This window comes from Neovison vison, chromosome 6 (genome assembly GCF_020171115.1).
Source record: "Neovison vison isolate M4711 chromosome 6, ASM_NN_V1, whole genome shotgun sequence".
Taxonomy (NCBI): Eukaryota; Metazoa; Chordata; class Mammalia; order Carnivora; family Mustelidae; genus Neogale; species Neogale vison.
The window spans coordinates 21,759,659-21,780,209 of NC_058096.1; the positions used below are offsets into that span (position 1 = coordinate 21,759,659).

The 20,551-nt window shown below is 32.9% G+C and overlaps 1 pseudogene; it reads right to left on the reverse strand.

Annotated features, from left to right (window-relative positions):
- Positions 1 to 1,340: 1,340 nt before the first annotated feature.
- LOC122910951 lies at positions 1,341 to 1,454 on the reverse strand (annotated as a pseudogene).
- Between the last annotated feature and the right edge of the window lie 19,097 nt (positions 1,455 to 20,551).

Below are 20,551 nucleotides of genomic sequence, written 5' to 3' on the forward strand. Positions count from 1 at the left end.
TTGTCCCTGCTGGTATTTAAATTATTTTCGGAAGTTATCTTGACATCTCATTCTACCCTTCTTCCCCACTCTAGACCCTCTTTTTTCCACCAAGACCTGAGAAGGATGGGGCTGTTCCCGTGAGCAACAACTGTCACTTCAATTTTCTCTTTTTTCTAATACACTTAAAAAAAATACTTAAAAAAAAATATTTATTCATTTATTTAGAGAGAGAGCGTGAGTAAGCGGAGGGACAGAGGAGGGGAGAGAAAGCTGACTCCCCATTGAGCTGAGCCCTCTGTGGGGCTCACGACACAGAGGGGAGAGCCCAAAGGGAAATGAGGAATCTCACACTTCACCAACTGCACCACCCAGGCACCCCTAACTTTCTCAAGTTTTAACTTGCAGGGACAAGAATCTTCAGATTATTTGCTGAACTGTCAAGCTGGAAGAGTCTGGGCTTTGTTAGCAAAGTACTAGGTTAATTTTCAAAAGTTGTCTGGAAAACAATTGACTACTCTTTTTGTGTACACAGAAATTAAATGAGCTCCTACTGAGAGCCCCATTTTCTTGTTTTTGTTTAGAATTCCTATAGGGTTAAGCCAATTAGAAATTAGTTCTAGTCATTAGAGAAGCAATAAAGTCTCATTTTTCTTTGTGGCAAGCTAGTTTTCAGTGAATTTCAAAATATTTCTGAATGATGCTAAAGTGTATCAAATTCTTAAAATGTTTTACACAATGAGAATGTTGTGGAATTATAAAAAAGAGGAAACTAGTGGCATTTGTATGAAAGATTATTTAAAATAAAGGAAGTAGAGAGAAACTGGTACTTTTTATTATGTCTGGTATTTCATAACAAAACAGACATAGTGAAACTTTTCCTCACATGATCACATTTTAGATATAATGAGACCTAGGGAAATTCAGTTAAGCACAATTAAATGATATCCACAAGCAATGTGGCATAATAGTTAAGCATATGGTCTCTAGAGTTTGACTCTGGATTAAAATACTAATTCTACTACATCCTAGCTGGATGATCTTAGACAAATTAAAAATTTTAAAAGTGATTAAAATAAAAAATCAACCATCTATAACATTTTATGTACTCTATTATGCACAAAGACATTTATATCAGATCTGCAGTATGTAAACAAGAATACTCATTATTAATACATTCAATGTCAGAATCTACTCTATGTCATTAGAAGAATATTTGGATGAAATAGCTTATATTTTTTAAAAAATACTAGAGAAGAGCAGAGAGAGAATGTGCAAATAAATTGAACTATCGAACCCCATGATTTTTAAAAAATGATTTATTTTTAAAGGAAAATAAATTAAATTAAATTAAATTAAAAGTTGAATAACATTTAAAATTTTTTTAAAAATAAAAATTAAATAAAGTTTTCAGTAAGCAATAATTGCACCTTGAGTACACTTTACTGGCTATAATACTGCCACTGCACAAAGCTGAGGAAAATTAAGAAAATACATTTAAGGAAAACTATTCATGATTTGAGAGGAAAATATAAAAATAAAAGTTTATATAATTATATAAATATAAAAATAAAATAATAAAAAAATCATATATTTCAAAGCAACTTGATATATTTTAATTGAAAAAAATGCACAAAATTATAATAATAAAAAAGGGATAATGATAGACACCAAATTTATAAATTTAAATATGTTAATTAAATGCATTGGTAAATGTACATCTGAATGTTTTCATATAATCTACTAGTTTCTAGGAAAATATAAATGCACAAAATTCATTCAAGAAAAATCCAGAAGTGAAATGAAGAAATGAAGTTAGAGGTAGAAAAGGAAAGAATAAGAGACAGATTATTATTCCATGGTTGGAATAAGACAAAGATGACCTCCTCACCTCATTATTTCACATTGTTCTTTAACTACCAACTAATCTACTGGATGAAAATAAAGAAATAACAGCTTATTAATTTTGAAGTACAAAGGGAAATGATTATTCATATATACAAAATGCCTGATCCCTCAAATTCCCAATAGAAATAACTGAAAACTAATATCAATAACTTGTGAATTCAGTAATATTAGATATACAATGAAAATAAAAATTAAATGTCTTTCATATATATGTGGTAATAAGCTAATAATGTAATAGAATTTGATATTATTTAAAATATCGAACAAAAATAACAAAAAGTATACATGAATAAAACAAAGAAAGGTGATCTCTTGGAAGACAATTTGAAACTCCACTGAGAATCATTAAAGAAAATTTGAATGAAGATAATTATACTTTTCCAAGAAGTTAATATTATAAAAGTCAATGCTCTCTCCACTTACATACTCTGGCAATCGAATAAAATATGATGTCCCCAACACCCATCAACCACCATTCTAATCTTCATCTCTGCAATTCTACCATTTTAATAATGCTATATAAATAGAATTGAAGTGTGTAAGCTTATGAGATTGAGTTTTTTTAACTCAGCATAGTTCCACAGAAATGCAGCTCTTTTGATTTATCTCTGGAATTTATGAATGTATCTCACTATAGACTTTTAATGGTTTTTCTAAGCATCACTTTTAAATTCATAATAAATATATAACATACATGTATAATACCAGTGCCAAAGGGCACCTGGGTGGTTCAATTGGTTAAGTGTCTGCCTTCTGCTCAGGTCGTGATCCCAGGGTCCTGGGATTGAGCCCCACATGGGCCTTCCTGCTCAGGGGAGAGCCTGCTTCTCTCTCTCCCTCTGCCCCTCTCACCACTTGTGCTTTCTCTCAAATAAATAAAATCTTTAAAAAAAAAAAAGTGCCAACATTTTATTAGTTCAAGTAAAGTATAGGAATATTATTTCTACTTAAGTTTCTTTATCATCTTTCTTTACAGTGTATTGTTTTACATTCCTTTGACTCACATCAAACAAGTTGTAATTTTTAATTCAATCATCTCACATAATTAAGAAGATTAAAGAGAATGGTCTACCATATTTGTCCAACTTTTGTTCACTCTTTTGCTCTTTCTCCTTTCCTGATATTCCAAATTTCCTTCTTTTGCCATTTATTTCATGATTAGAGAACTTTGTTTAGCCATTCTTTAGGTTAGGTGTGCCAGGAACAAACCTTAGTTTTTTTTTCTTTTCAGAATGTCCTCAGTTTACTCACATTCCTGAAGGATATTTTCAATGGATATAGATTTCTTAGTTGACAGTTTTGTTTTGATTGTTTCTCTTAAGATTTGAAAAACATGTCATTTCCTCCTAATCTTCATGGTTTCTGATGACAAAGTCATGGTATTTATAATTATTCTTCACTTATAGATAATGCTTTATTTCCCTGTAGTTGCTTCAGTTTGTCTTTAATTTTCTGAAATTTGATAATGATGTGCCTTTGCATGTATTTTTTAGATTTATACTGTTTGAGGCTGAGAGCAGCTCGAAAGGTAGAGTTATTTACTTATTCCACCCCCTCCCCCAACTCAGGGCATTTTCTGCCATTATTTGTTTATACATTTTCAGTGTTGCACTCATCTTCTTCTTTTCCCTAAATTCTGATATGAACATAGAGATTGTGTTATCATACCTAGGTTTCTGTGACTCTTAGTTATTTTTCAGTCCATGATTTTCTTCTTTTGTTCAAACTGGTTACCACACCACCAGAAGATGAGCGTAATTGTTCTGTTCTTTACTTGGACCTGTCGGGAAATGGGGTGGGAGAAAGTGGGTTATATAGCAACACTACTTCAAACTTCTTTATTTCACCTCATTGCTTTCATTTTTCAATATATATATATATATATATATATATATATATATATATTTTAAACTGAGTCTTCATTTCCCCCTTGTTCATCTCACCTGAAATTTATCTATTTCTTTTTTGAAATTTATCTTGAAATTTATCTAAAAGTAACTCTTGGATTAGATGATACAGTTTGTTATCTTTATTTAATATACCAATGAAAGAAGTGAAAACAGAGTACAGCAATCTACTGCACACAGACCAAACTGGCCTATTGCCTGGGTTTCTAAATAAAACTTTATTGGAACACAGCCACCCACTTGTTTAAATGTTAGCTATGTCTGCTTTTATGCTACAAGGGTTGCATTATGTAGTTGTATAGAGTTGGTGGCCTGCAAAGCCAAAAATAATTACGATTTCACAGTGTGCAGAAAATCTGGTGCATGAACTGAACATTTGTGTTCCCCCATTCATATATTGAAGACTTTATCCCCAATATGATGGTATTTAGAAGTTGGACATTTTGGAGAAAATTAGATCATGAGGATGGAACCCTAATGAAAGAGATCAGTGCCCTTCAGAGACATGGGAGAGAGTCTCCCTTTCTCTTCCAAAGTGCAAAGTGAGTGTACAGCAAGAAGGCAAAGAATCTGAAAGCCAGGAAGAGGACTCTCACCAGAAGGTTAGGTTAGCATTCTGGTATCCTGATCTTAGACTCTCTAGACTCCAGAACTGTGAGAAATAAATTCCTGTTTAGGCCACACCATATATGGTATTTTGTTAGGCAGCAGCCTACCTAAGACAAGTTTGTGATTACTGGTTAAGAGCACATTCTGGAGGTAGTTTACATGAGTTTCAATCTTGGTCCTGCTGCTTATGGGGCTTTATTTTGTTTTCTATTTGTTTCTTTCCTAGCTCATGTTTTACTTATCTTTAGTCTGTGAAAAATCTTGGAGCAAATCAATGAGGCTTCTTACAGAGAAGATTTGTGCATTCTTTTACCAGAGCAGAGGAAAATACAAGATCTTGGACCAGTTAGACTCCTTCTTTCTTCTACTTATTTGAAGACAATGATCATCTCTGTTTTCTCATGGTTTAAAACTGATTGATTTTATGATGAGCACTGGGTATTATATGCAACTAATGAATCATTGAACACTACATCAAAAACTAATGATGTATTACATAGTGGTTAACTGAATATCATAAAAAGTAAAAATAAAAATAAAAATAAATAAATAAAATAAAAACTGATTGACTAATATTTGCATTTACCCTCAGGAAAAATCCTCCTCTTCTATTCTTGTTTAGTCTTCATATTTTATCTGTATATGTGCACACACGCACACGCACACACGCACACACACTTTACACTAGATATTTTTTAGAGCATGAAAAACGACCCACTCACAGTATCAAAATTCTAACTACGTGTTAAGTTAGTGTTAACTCATTTTATTAGAATATGAATATGTTGAAGTAACTTAAATGTACATAATCATGTTCTGTTGAAAAAGTTTTAAAGTCATATACTGTGTTTTTACATCAATTTTTTCTTATTTTCTTTAGTAAAATTTAATGATAGCAATTATTTACACTTTGATTCGTAAATTTAATGACTAAGTTAATAGGGACAAAAGTTTATCTCTGTGTAGGAGAATGAAGTATTAAGGATAATTTGGCAGTTCTATGCTTTTAGTGATGAAGGAGAGATACAAAACCAAACCAAAGTTATAGTTTGTTTAGAGTACTCCTATAGAACTTTTAAAAAACATATTTGAAGCTAATTCTTACAAAATTTTAGGTATTTTTGTTTTTTTCAGGCTTGGTTCTGCTTCTTATCAGCTTGTTTCTGTTTTACTATTTTTGTTTATGTCTTAGCTCATATTTTAGAATATGTTATTCTAATAATCATATTTAATGAATAGTAATAATTTTATTCAGTAATTCGTTTAGAATTCTTACCATCATTACATATTTTCACTCTCTAAGTATTAATGCAATTGTGACAATTTGCAATTCTTTACAGTTTCAGAAGCTATGTTACAAAGCAAGGAAATAGAACTGAACTTTAATTCTATACTGAGGATTGCTGAGCTAGTCTTCTTCTTACATATATTTTGTAATTTGCACAAGTTATTCATGGGAGAAAGGACACAGTGAGAGAAAGAATACAGCGTTTCATGACTAAAACCCAGCTGATGCTCTCCATCTCAAGTCACTGTCCCCAAACCTCTGTTCAGAGGGTCACCCTTTCCAAATTGAAATCTAACATGTGAGGTATGGCATGGTGGCAGCCCATGGCAAATTGTATTGTCTTCAGTATCTTCCTCCACCACTCTCCATGAAGAAAACTCTCAGTAGGTGGCCTTTCTAGTTAAGTATAGTCTATCTCCCTCATTTTCATTAATGAACACTGGGAAGAATGGGTATAAAAATATGCAGCTATGAAAAATAACCATGTTGAAAGAATTAAAATAAAATCTGTTAAATGCTTTTTTAATGCTTGTCAAGCCCCTTGATTTTATGTGAAATTTGATAAAGGCAAATATTCAAAGTAAAAATGATTGTGGAGATGGGATCTATACTTAAATAATCAGGCATTAGTTATATGAAGTCATGGACCCCATTTTTATTTCAAATCCTTTATTCCTCAGTAAATATAAAAATAAGTATAAAATTATAAATTCAGCAAGGATAGCTGAGACAAATATGTAGACCATTAAGATCATACCTCATTTTCCTCAGGTTTTTTATTCACATTTCCTCTATTCTTTACTTCTCTGAGAATAACGCCATATATAGAATGCTTTTTCATTGATTTTGCCCTTTTTTGAGTAGGAACATGACTATGAGTAAATCAGCTTTTGGTGAGATGTAGTGAATCTTATACCCATCAACAATATCTGTTGTTTATTTTTTTAAATAATAAATTGTACCTCATCATTTTTTTTTTTAGTTGGGGTATAATTGACATACAATATTATATTACCTTCAGGTGCACAACATAGTGATTTGACATTTGTGAGCATTGCAAAGTGGTCACCACCATAAGTCTAGCTACCATTTGTTATCTTGTAAAGTTAGTGCAATATTATTAACCATATTCTCCAGGTTGTACATTACATTCTCCTGACTTACTTATTTTATAACTAGAAGGTTGTACTTCTTAATCCCCTTCCCCCATTTCATATCCCTTCCAAACCCTCCTCTCTGGCAACTATCAGTCTCTTCTCTGTATCTATGAACCTGAATTTTGTCTTATTTGTTTTTCTTCTAGATTCCACACATAAGTGAAATCATGCAGTATTTGTCTTTCTCTGTCAGACTTATTTCAGTTAGCATAATACCCTCTAGCTCCATCCATGTTGCCATAAATGGCAAGATTTCATATTTTTTATAGCTGTGTAGTATTCTATTGTATATACATACCATATCTTCTTTATCCATTCATTCATTGATGGACATTTAGGTTGATTCAATATCTTGGTTACTGTAAATAATGCTGCAGTGAACAAAAGTGTGCATATGTTTTTTTGAACTGGCATTTTTATTTTTTTAACAGATACCCATTAATGGAGTTACTGGATAACATCATTGCTCTATTTAAAAATTTTTGAGGAAACTCCATATTGTCTTCCAGAGTAGCTTCACTGGTTTATCCACAAACCAACAGTGACAAGGGTTCTCTTTTTCCCACGTCCTCACCAACAATTGTTATTTATTTTCTTTTTGACACTAGCCATTCAAAGGTGTAAGGTAAATATCTCATTGTGGTTTTCATTTGCATTTTTCTGGTGATTAGTGATGTTGAGCTTCTTTCCACTTGCGTGATAGCCAAGTATGTCTTCTTTGGAAAAATGTCTATTTGAGTCCTCTACCCATTTTTATTCATGTTTTGTTTTGTTGTTGTTATTGAAATGTGTAAGTTCTTTATATATTTTGAATATTAAACAGTTGTTGGATATATATATTTTGAATATTAACTCCTTGTTGGATATATGATTTGCAAATATCTTCCCTCAGTTAGTTAAGTTGCCTTTTCATTTTGTTGATGGTTTTCTTCCTGTACAAAAGCTCTTTAATTTGATATAGTCCCATTTGTTTATTTGGGCTTTTCTTTTCCTTGTCTTCGGAGTCAGATCCAAAAACAACTTTGCTAAGAGCAATGCTACAGAGTTTACCAACTGGCTTTTGTTTTGTTTTGTGTGTCTTTGTGTGTGCATGTGTGTGTTTAGGAATTATATGGTTTCAGTGCTCACATTCAAGTCTTTAACCTTGAGTTAATTTTGGTATATAGGGTAAGATACTTCTCTGTTTTCATATGTCAGTTTAGCTAGAGCCATTAATTGAAGAGACTGGTTTATTATATGTGCTTACCTCATTTGTTATAAATTTATTACCCCTATATACATGTGTTTCTTTCTGGGCCTTCTATTCTGTTCCTTGATCTACATGTCTCCTTTCTCCATTTATTTGTTTGATTGTTTTTTCTTTTTTTTTCCCTCCATTCCTAATGTTTTGATTACTCTGTCTTTAACATATAGCTTGAGATCAGGGAATGTGATTCCTTTAGGTTTGTTCTTTTACAAGAAATCTTATTTTTTATTTATTTATTTATCTATCTATTTATTTATTTATTTTTGGCTCGATGGGGTCTTTTGTGGTTCCATACACATTTCAGAATTATTTGTTCTACTTCTTTGAAATACACCATTGGAATTTCGATAGGGGTTACATTGAATCTGTATATTATTTTTGGTAGTATGAGCATTTTAGTAATTTAATTCTTATAATCTATGAATATGGGATATCATTTCATTTAATTGTGTCTTCTTCAACTTCTTTAATCTATGTTTTATAGTTTTTAGTGTATAAGGTTTTTACCTCTTCAGTTAAATTTATTTCAAATCATTTTACTCTTTGTGATGCAATTGTAAGTGAGATTGTTTTCTTAATTTATTTTATATGTCCCTTAACTAATTATTGTAGTTTTAATTAATTTTATCATTTTTCTCTTTTAAATTCTTAGTAGCTTTATGTGTGGTCAATTTGCTATCTTTTTTTTTTAAGATTTTATTAATTTATTTGACAGACAGAAATCACAAGGAGGCAGAGAGGCAGGCAGAGAGAGGGGGGGAGACAGGCTTCCTGCTGAGCAGAGAGCACGATGCAGGGTTCGATCCCAGGACCCTGAGATCATGACCAGAGCTGAAGGCAGAGGCTTTAACACACTGAGCCACCCAGGTACCCCATCAATTTGTTATCTTTACCTTGCTATTTATTCATGAAATTTCTTTTCAGTTTAAGGAAGTTCCTCTAGTATTTCTTATATTACTGGTTTGGTAGCAATGAACTCATGCTTGTTTGGAAAATTATTTTATTTCTCTTTCAAATATGAATGATAGCCTTGTTAAGTAGAGCATTTTTGGTTGGAAATTTAGTTTAGTTTAGTTTTGTTTTATTTTTCCCTTTCAGCACTTTGAATATGTGATGCTGCTTCTGACTTGCAAAGTTTCTTTTGAGAAATCTGATGGCCTTATGGTAGATCTCTTATACATAACAATTTGTTTTTGTCTCACTGTTTTTAAGATTCTCTCTTTATCTTTAACTTTTGACATTTTAGTTATAATGTGTCTTTGTGTGCTTCTTTTGGTATTCATCTTATTTGGAACTCCCGGGGCTTCCTGTTCCTGGATGTCTATTTCCTTTCTTAGGTTAGAGAACTTTTCAGCCATTATTTCTTCAAATAAGGTTTCTGTCCCTTTCTCTTTCTCTTCTCCTTCTAAGACCCTTTAATGAGAATATTATTCTGCTTGATGTGGCCACAGAGATTCTTTCAGTTATCTTCATTGCTGCAAATTCTTTTTCTTTTCTTTTTGTTGTTCTTTCTGGATGAGTTCCATTGCTTGATTTTTTAGCTCCTTGATTTGTTCTACTTCATCCAGTCTTCTATTGAACATAGATGTATTTTCTTTTGAATAAGGAGTACCGTTCATTCAATTTTTTCAGAACACAAATGCCAGGAATGGCCAGCAAACTCTGTATGGAGGATGAAAGATTACTCCAAACTTTGCTGTGAAAGAGAGAAGACAAGGGGTTCAATGCTCAGAGACCAAGATACTTTGACCTGTTTGTTCCCACTTATATTCTTTTATTGGTCCTTCAGGATAATCACAAATCCTTATCGCTGTTTCTCAAGCATATGTGTGACAAGGGGTCTTACTGGACCGAGGAGGGTCTGTTTATAGGAAAGATACCATTTGCTAATTTGCCTGTCCTAGGAGTTCTGCTAACCATAGCCTAAGGGACAATGCATAAATCTCTTAGATCACAGGGCTACTGTCTGGGCTAAGAAAGCTTCAGGGAAGACAACTCCCCACTTCATTCCAAGGAGACAGTTGTCACACAGGCCTCAGCATTCCAAATGCACACCCTTCTCTAAAAACTTCTTTCCCCTCAGTGGCTTCTGTGTTACATTTTTAGCAAGCCAGGTGTGATGGATGATTTTATGCTCTACCTTAAGCTCAACACATAAGAAGACCAAAAGTCAAAATTGTTTTTAATATCTTATTCTATGTGAAAAGCTAATTTATTGCTATTTTTTTTTTTTTAACCACACAGCAGAACATAAGCCCTAGCCATTCTGTTGCCCTGATAAGGTAATTTGTTTGGCCCAGTTAAATTGGTAAAATGCTAAAAGCCACTGATGTATGTCCGTGTACTTTGAGTGGTTGGATATTTTGACCAAAAACATTTATTTGCACACTTATTTCCTTAATGTTGGCTGCTCATCAATTTTTAGTTACTGTCCTAATATAAAATATCAAATTTTATATTTTATGATTTCTAATACAAAAAGGCAGAATACACAAAAGGTAAAAAATATGTTAGTGTACTACAAGTATCATAATAAGAGTTTGAATTGGATATTTGCCTGAACATATTTTTGATCAACGGAGATCAAAGGAGAAGTCATTCTTAAGTGATTTCTTTTTTCTTTTTTTTAAATCTCGAAATCATTTTACAAGATAATTTACACTAACTTCATTATTTCATCAATACAGATGTAGAACTAAGACTCAAACAAATTGACAGATTCTTAAGGTTAAATGTCAAAGATTTCTACCACGCGATTTTTTTGAAGACATTAATGAGACTGTAAATGATAAATTAATTACTGATAAACTTACTAAAAATCATGTCAAAGAGAATTTATTAGAATCAGAGCTGAAGTAATATATTCATTAGTATTATTTAAACAGAAAGAAATTACATTTTATAAAACATCTTCTAAATTATAATTAACAAGACTTTTATTTTGCTTCATTATTCAATAAAGGTAACCAAGATATAAATTAGCATAAAATTGAACTTCCTCTTCAACTCATTGATATGGAACCCAATTCTTTGTCTTGTGACTGTCTATGCTCACATTACTTTTCAGTGTGAGTTTCGTTTGATCCCAGAGTTATGGTCTCTTTTCAAGTGTCCATAATGTGCTTTATCCATTTTTACAAAAGATATATATTGGGAGAGAATAAGCTTTTCAGATGTTCATGGGAAAAGTCTAACAATGAGGAAATATTTCAGTAAATATGTTGCTTAAACCAACATATTCTGCAACTATCAGAGGAAATTTCCTGCCAAAATGTTTCTTTTTTATGAAGTAAAAATGAAAAAAAAAAAATAGACTGCTGGATGTATTATGAACCCTTTTTATTTCTATTTTATTAATTTCACTTGTTTGTAAAATGTATGTTTGAAAAATATATGTTTTGACTGGTAAATTTGCAATGGTTTCTTCAAACTTAAAAATATTTCTTAATTAAATAGTTTTACTTTTGAAGATGGTTTTGGTTTAGAAATGAGAAAACTTGTAGTTCTAAATAGTGATTTTTATCAGTGTTTAGAACAGGAGAACATTTGTTTTTTATGTAAGACTAATCTTTTTCATTTTTTAGTTTTTGCTTTGATTTTGAGTTTTGTGTTGGAAAAGTAGAAAACTCTCCTGGATAACTTAATTAGATGAGAGATTATTAGAAGACTAGATGATATATATATTTGAATATGTTTTTTTGTTTTTGTTTTTTTTAAGATTTTTATTTATTTATTTGACAGAGAGAGATCACAAGTAGACAGAGAGGCAGGCAGAGAGAGAGGGAAGCAGGCTCCCTGCTGAGCAGAGAGCCCGATGCGGGACTTGATCCCAGGACCCCGAGATCATGACCTGAGCCAAAGGCAGCGGCTTAACCCACTGAGCCACCCAGGCGCCCCTATATTTGAATATGTAAAAAGGCTAACAGGAGAACTTGAAAAATGACGAAGAGCCTAGAACAAATCTGGGAAGACAGAACATAGTCCTATGTGTCTCTAATCACACAGATTCAAAGACCCATGTAGGAATGTCTAATAGGCTGAGATTATGTCTTCTATACTTGATCTAGCTTCCAGAATCTGTGAAGGACTGACTTGCCCCCCACCTTTTTTTCCTGTTAAAGAAGATTCCTGAAAAAACCCAAGCTCAAATGCTAGGCAAATATTTGCTTTAATCTATTCCTTTGGATACTTAGTATCAAAGGACACAACAGTGTTGTTTTTATTTATTTTAAATATATATGTGTATACACACACATACACACACACACACACATACACACATGCATACGAATTACATTAAAGATTTTAAAAAATAGCTTTGTGGTCATATAGGGAATATCACCATGATGCAAGTGAAAGTGTACCCAATCCAGAGTTACAAATAACACCTTTCTTTGAGCAAAAGCAATTGTCAGTAATAAGCTAACTGAATACAACAGCTTTTGTGTAGTAAATGGATATACTTAACTCAATATTAATGATGTCATAAACCGTTTTTTTTTTAAAGATTATATTTATTTATTTGACAGAGATGACAGGCAGAGAGGCAGGCAGAGAGAGAGGAGGAAGCTGACTCCCTGCTGAGCAGAGAGCCCGATGTGGGGCTCGATCCCAGAACCCTGGGATCATGACCTCAGCCAAAGGCAGCAGTTTAACCCACTGAGCCACCCAGGTGCCCCTGTCATAAACCGTTTTAAAAAAAAGTCAGAGTTGGGGCGCCTGAGTGGCTCAGTGGGTTAAGCCTCTGCCTTCGGCTCAGGTCATGATCCCAGGGTCCTGGGATCGAGCCCCACATCAGGCTCTCTACTCAGCAGGGAGCCTGCTTCCTCCTCTCTCTCCGCCTGCCTCTCTGCCTACTTGTGATCTCTGTCTTTCAAATAAATAAATAAAATCTTAAAAAAAAAAAAAGTCAGAGTACTCATCAGGCTTTCCCCCCCCTACTTTGTACCTTGTGTTGTTTGATGGTTATTAACTTTAGAGTTAAACCAAACCAACAATGTCACAAATCACAATATATTAATAATTGGTAAAGGCACACTATAAGGAGGATGATTATAAGGGGAAAGTCCTAAACTTGGATTTGGCTGCCATAACTGATGAGACTTTGGGAGTATAGGTATTTAGGTTAAAGAAGGGTCAACCAATATTAGCTAGGGATTGAAAACCAGATACCTGAAGCAAAATATAGAAAATTATGAAAATAGGATCTCTTGGGTGGGTCAGTCATTTGAAGATCTGACTCTTGGTTTTGGCTCAGGTCATTATCTTGGCGTCCTGGGATCCACACGCAGAGACAAGTCTACTTGTCTCCCTCTCTCTCTGCCCTGAACCCCACTCATGCTCTCTTTCTCAAATAAATAAATCTTTTTTTAAAGAAATAAAATTATGAAAATAAATCTTAAAATGAGAGAAATCCAAAAATTCTGAAAACACTGAAAGTTACTTTAAAAACAATGTTGAATATGAGGACATATACAATGAATGTGAGATTAATGAAGAAATTATCACCATTCCAAATACAACTAAAAAAGTTACATTTGTCAACTACAACCTTTAATCAAAACTGACTAATACATGTTTCACTAATTGTTTTAAATGATATTTGTTATTGAAGAACTTGGACAAGCATAACCTCAAATTCTTTGAAAAAGAAAACACTTAGGATAGCCTGCATAAAACTCTCAATTCTGGAGTGTTTTTTTTTTTAAATGCAAAATTGGAAGGAAAATTACCTAGATAGATTGCTTGTATAAGAGAATCACCTTACCTAAGAATGATGTAATTAAAGTAAAAACTAATCAGTAAGTTTAAGATTGCTGAATTTTTTTAGAGATAATTTTCAGAAGTCACCTTGAAATTGTAACAAACCATAAATTATGATGTTAGCAGTAAATTTTTATAGCTGTCCTTAACAGTTTTAAGAAAAATGCTTTAATTCTTGCTCAAAGTTTTAATCATGAATGGATGTTGAATTTTGTCAAGTGATTTTTCTGCATCTATGGAAGAAAACTCTTTCTTGTATACATAATGCATGTATATTTCACCTAATAATACAACTTGCAAATTAATAGTCTTGTCCTCAGATATTAAAAGTGACTTAACTCATTTCTTGTTTTAGGTTTCATTATAAAGCTTCTTATGAAAATGGTACTGTGGCCTCATGTCCAAATCGATTCTCTGTTATTGTCTAAATTTCTCTCTTGACCACAAGAATGTAAAAAAAAAAAAAAGAAAAGAAAGAAAGAGAGAGAGAGAAAGAAAGATAGAAAATTCCATTTACATCACCATAATTTTACTACATTTTTAATAAACTCTTTTACTTTAGAATGCATTTAATTTAAAAATATATATACAAAGATAATACAGAGAAATCCATGTACTTCTCACTTAGTTTCCTCCATGGTTAACATCTTACACTTCCATGGTTCATTTGTCAAACTTACTTACTCATTTGCTAAACTCACTTATTAATTTCAGGAGTTTAATCTAAGGAATTGACATTTATAACTACCAGATTTTGATGTTCAGACACCATTTCTAATAATAGCAGGCATTTCAGTCCTCTTCCCTTCCCCAGGTAATTTCTAAGAATCCACCTCTGTGGTGTTACCTGATTGATAGATTTGTGTTGTTAACATGTAGTACTGTCTGTCAATAGTCAATGTCAGCCATGGTGGGACAGTGTAAAGGCTAAAGTTGCCTCTGATGTTTCATACTACTTCTCAAGGATTTAGTACTTCTTTTTATGCTGTCTCTTCTTTCCAGCCGCACTGTGAACTTGGCACACAACTTCCAAATCTATCACTGAATTTTACACATAAACTCAGTCTCAAGATTTTTTTTTAATATTTTATTTGTTTGACAGAGAGAGAGAGTGAGAGTACAAGCAGGGGGAGTGGCAGGAAGAGGGAGAAGCAGGTTCCCTGCTGAGCAAGAAGCCCAATGTGGGACTGGACCCCAGGACCCTGGGATCATGACCTGAGCTAACGACAGATGCTTAACCAACTGTTCCACCCAGGCCTCCCAATCTCAAGATTTCTTACCTACCATTCACCAGACCACTCTGGGAGGGAGAAAACTACCTATAATTTTTAAATATATTTTCTTATATCAAAATTGATAATTTTCATGATTTTTTAATTATTCTGGTGGTAAAAATTTTCACTGATAATTTACAAACTGATATATATTTTACATCATTACACAAAGAGTGAATCTGAAAAGCCCTTGGGATCGTGCTTCATCAGAGCCTGGTAGTCAGACTTATCATATTATGGTTAGAATTATACATAATTAGATTATAATGATCCCAATCTGGTTATGTATAGTTTGTAGCTATTGACTATCATAAGATAATTTCTAGCCTTTTTTTTTTTTTTTTTGTACTACATCTGTTTGGTAGAAAAGAGAAATTTTTGTTCAAATGTATTTCATTTGTAAATATATTCTCACGCTTATCAGCTTAATCTAAATGTATCTAATTTTCCCATATGCAAAATAAAGCCAAACTCTCTCATAACTTCGAGATATCTTACATATAGTATTTAAACAATAACTCTTTCTTTAGAGAGCAGTATCAAGAAACAGATCTATAATGTAGCAGGTGGTTGTCTGACTAACACCTATGGAGAGTCTGACTGTGATTTGGAAAGATCCTTTCTACCACAAATCCCAAAGAATAGGTTACCTTGGCAACACAATCTAAAATAACAGATCAGCCACCCTAAAATGCCCTTTAACTTTTACAAAGATTTGGTGGTAGTTGTTTGGAAAATATAAACAGTATATTAAAAAAAAAAAAAAAAAACTATAAGGCTCGAAAACTTTTTCTTTGCTCTTTTTCTCATTAATTCCAATTGATAACATTCCTGGTTTGTCAAAAATAGGCAATTATTTAGTAAAGAAACTAGCAATGTATCCAGTGCAGTATGCTGATTTCTCTAGAGCAACTTCTTACATGACAATGGGTGATTTTTCTGTATTATTGTTATTGATGGATCTACGTACTTAAGTTCATTTAGAAGATGAAGTAGCAGAACCGCAGAAGGTTAAGTGATTTCCCCAGGATTTCCCTGTGAGCAAGAGGAAACACTGGAACAAAACCCTGAGAATTGTAGACTTACACTTTTATCCACTGACACCCATTAAGTGAGGTTTTGACAAAAATAAAATGCAAAATAGGAAAGATACAAATAAAAAAAAGATGTATAAAGTCACATGGCACTCGAAGGTCTTCATGATGTGGTGAGTGAATTCTGTAATCTTATATATCAGATTCTTTTCCACTTGCATGGAAACATTTCCAACTCTCCAGATAGACAGTGTTCTTTCTCACAGCCAATGTTTGGCAAAAACTTTCCTGCTCCCTGATATATACTTTTCCTCTTTTAAATTTTTCTTTTTTCCTTTTTTTTTTTTTTTAAGATTTTATTTATTTATTTGACAGAGATCACAAGCAGGCAGAGAGGCAGGCAGAGAGAGAAGGGGAAGCAGGCTCCCTGCTGAGGAGAGAGCACGATGTGTGGCTCAATCCCAGGACCCTGGGACCATGACCTGAGCCGAAGGCAGAGGCTTTAACCCACTGAGTCACCTAGGCGCCCCTCCTCTTTTAAATTTTTCTAAATTATTCTCATTCTTTAAAATTTCCCTCGCATGTCACTCAATTTGAAAGTTCATCATTATCTCTCCCGATTTGGTATCATTGCCCTTGTCCTGTTTTCTTACAGAAGCTTGAGGATATCTTGATTTTACTGCCAAGCAAAAATCACACTCTTGGAAATCTTATAAAGTTAACTGAGCCTCTCACTAGCCTGCTAACAATTTGAGAGCAAGATTGTGTTTATTTATTCATTTTTTTATGGATTTCCTAGTCCTACCTATTATTACATTAGCTAGCCCACTGTTCCATCAGACTGATAAAGGGAGGGAAATTTTAAAAATAACATATATATATTGCTATGATTGTCTTTAATTGGACATTATCTTTGGCTATAAATAACTTGTTAGTTAAGTATGAAGAGGAACTCCTGGGGGCTCAGTTGGCTGAGCATCCACCTTTTGATTTTGGTTCAGGTCATGATCTCAGGGTCCCAGAATTGAGCCCTGAGTTGGGCTCCAGCTCAGTGAGGTGTGAACTCATCCCTCTCCCTCTCCTCCTCCCCCAACTTGCCCAAGCCCACCTTCTCTCTCTCTCAAGTAAATAAATAAAACCTTCGAAAAATAAAAGCTAAATATAAAGATACTTGGCTTACTTTTTTTCTTTTTTCTCAAGGTCCTATATTAACCAAAGTTTAGAAATCTCAGTAGGATATAGTATAACAATAAATACTTCATGAGCATTTGTTTTTCTTTCTTTATCTGTATAGAAAATTTTGGATGGTGAAATTTGTGTTCCTAGATTTATAAAGCAATAAATAAAAGAAAACTGGGATTTCCAGTTAGATTTGAATTTCAGGTAAATAACAATTTTTATATAATTATTTTATGTTTAATTATATACATTTGTGTTACAATGTGTATTTTTACTTTTTATTTCATTTTTTCTGTTTATTTATATTTAAAATATTCTTGTAACAACATGTAGTTTGATCTTATTATTTTTATTCACTAGGATAATCTTTGTTATTTAGATGGGTTACTTATACTATTTATAATTAATTCAATTATTGATATGATTAGTTTTAATTCTATCATCTTATTGTTTTTATATTAGTCCTATCTTTTCTTTATTCCCTTTCTCTCTATTTTTTATCTCCTTTGAATCCATATAATATGTTTTTATAAATCCATTTTTTTCCTCTCCTGTCTTATTAGCCATAACTCTTTATTTTGTTATTTAAGTGATTGTTAGGTTTTAAAGTACATATTTTAACTTGTCACAGCCTTTAAATTACATAGCTTTACCTCAATTAAATACCTTTAATTTGTATTATACCACTTCACATATAACATTAGTGCTCCAATTTTCTTCTTTATGTCTTATGCTACTATTTTCTTAAATTTCACTTATGCATATACATGTATTAGTATTGTTATTTTCATATATATAATATATATAAAAGCTAATTATCTTTTAAAAATACTTAATAAGAAAATATTATATGTATCATCATTCATACTCATTCCCATATAGTTATCATTTCCAATATTCTATATTCCTTAACATAGATCCATATTTCCATAAGTAGAAAGTTCTTTTTTTCCCATGCTCATTTTGTGATGTCTCACAGATAGCCAATTAGTTATGTAACAGGTATAGGCTATGACTGAATTTATTATTTTAGGAGTAATAGAGCTACATTTTATTATGTATATTCAGAATGGGATACATTATTTCAGAAGAACTTTAAGTTAACTAAATAATGTTAAGAACTAGACACATAAGTGCTTAAAAATGAATTTAAAACTATAATAATTAACTTTATATGTAATGATAAGCCACGCTTTATATTTATCAATACTAGATGATGTGTTTTTCCATCTAAAATTTTCTATAAGGATAAAGAGAGAAAAACAAATAGAATTCCAGTTGGTTCTTCATATGCTAAATATAAAGACAGTTGCAGAGTTTCCATAAGTGATAAGTGATGCTGGAAGTAACTCAATCGTCTCAAAAAGCTTCATAGATGAAGACTTCTCTGAATTATAGTGTAGAGTAAATTTAAGATAAGTAAATTAACTCAAACAAACTATATGTTATGATTATCTGGTATGCACTTATAAATGTATTTCTTTGAATTTTTTTGTGATAGGCACATCTGCTGAATAATGTTCTCATTAGTTAGTAGGGTTAAAGTTTTGGCTATAAATGTACACATATTAAATTATAAATGAACGAAAAGAGAGAAATCTATACAGACTTCATAAAGTTTTGAAAAATAACTTGATTTCTTCAAAACCCCTTTATAAAATTAAAATAAAATTCTGATATAAACAATTATAAGTTTAATTTCAAACTCAAGGTAGATAAGGTGCAACACTGTGTGAATATGTATTTTAAATGTAACATTGAGTAAATAACAGGACACAAAGAAATACACAAAGTATGACTCCTGTTGTGTAAAGTTCAAAAACAGGCAAAACTATCCTATGCTATTAGAAGTCAAGATAATGTTTAGCCTCAGCTCAGAAGTAAGAAGTAGGTAAATAGTGAAGGAGAATAGGAGGAAATTCTCAGGCACTGGTAATGTTTTGTTTATGGAATTGTATACTGGAAAAGTGTGCCTAATTTGTGAAAATGTATCACAATGACACGTGAACGTTTATACATATAGGCTATACATTGTGAGGATTAATTTTGTATGACAACTTGGCTGGATCATGGGATGCCCAGATATTTGACTGAATATTATTTGTGGATGTGTGAGGGTGTTTCTGCGTGAAATTAGTATTGGAATCAGAGGACTCATAAAACAATTTATCCTTTCAAAGTGGGAAAGCATCATTCAATCCAAGTTGAGGTTTTGAGTAAACAAAGAGGCAGAAGAGGGAACAATTCTTCTATTTTTGCCTAATTGTTTAAGATGCAACATTGGTCTTCTTCCGTTGGCACTCTTGGTTGTGAGGCTTTCATACCCAGACCGAAATCCACATTGTGAGCTTTCTCAGTTATCAGGCCAAAGGATGTGGTCTGAATTACACCGCAGATGTTCCTGTTAATCTCTTTATCTTTTTTCTTTTTTTTTTAAGATTTTATTTATTTGACAGAGATAGATCACAAGTAGGCAGAGAGACAGAGAGGAGGAAGCAGGCTCCCCGCCGAGCAGAGAGCCCAATGCAGGACTCGATTCCAGAATCCAGAAATCATGACCCGAGCTGAAGGCAGAGGCGTTAACCCACTGAGCCACCCAGGCACCCCAATCTCTATCTTTTAAAAAAGATTTTATTTATTTATTTGCTACAGAGAGAGAGAGATTACAAGTAGGCAGAGAGGCAGTCGGGGGTGGGGGGAGAAAGCTCCCTGCTGAGCAGAGAGCCCATGCAGGGCTTCATCCCAGGATGCTGAGATTATGACCTGAGCTAAAGGCAGAGGCTTAATCCACTGAGCCACCCGGTGGCCCCTGTCAATCCCTTTAAATATTCTATGGTCTTCTTCCTCCGGAGAACCCTGATAACATCCTAATCCATCAATAAACATTTATAAAATTCTTAAATTCTTTTTTTTCTAAGATTTTATTTATTTATTTGACAGAGATCACAAGTAGGCAGAGAGGCAGGCAGAGAGAGAGGAGGAAGCAGGCTCCCTGCCGAGTAGAGAGCCTGATGCGGGGCTCGATCCCAGGACCCTGGGATCATGACCTGAGCCTAAGGCAGAGGCTTAACCCACTGAGCCACCCAGGCACCCCAAGATTCTTAAGTTCTTAAACTACTTAAAAACTTTATAGGTTGTAAAAAATATTGTCTTCTCTGACAACCATCTATCTGCCAGTTATCTTAAAATAATAGATACTGTTAAAAC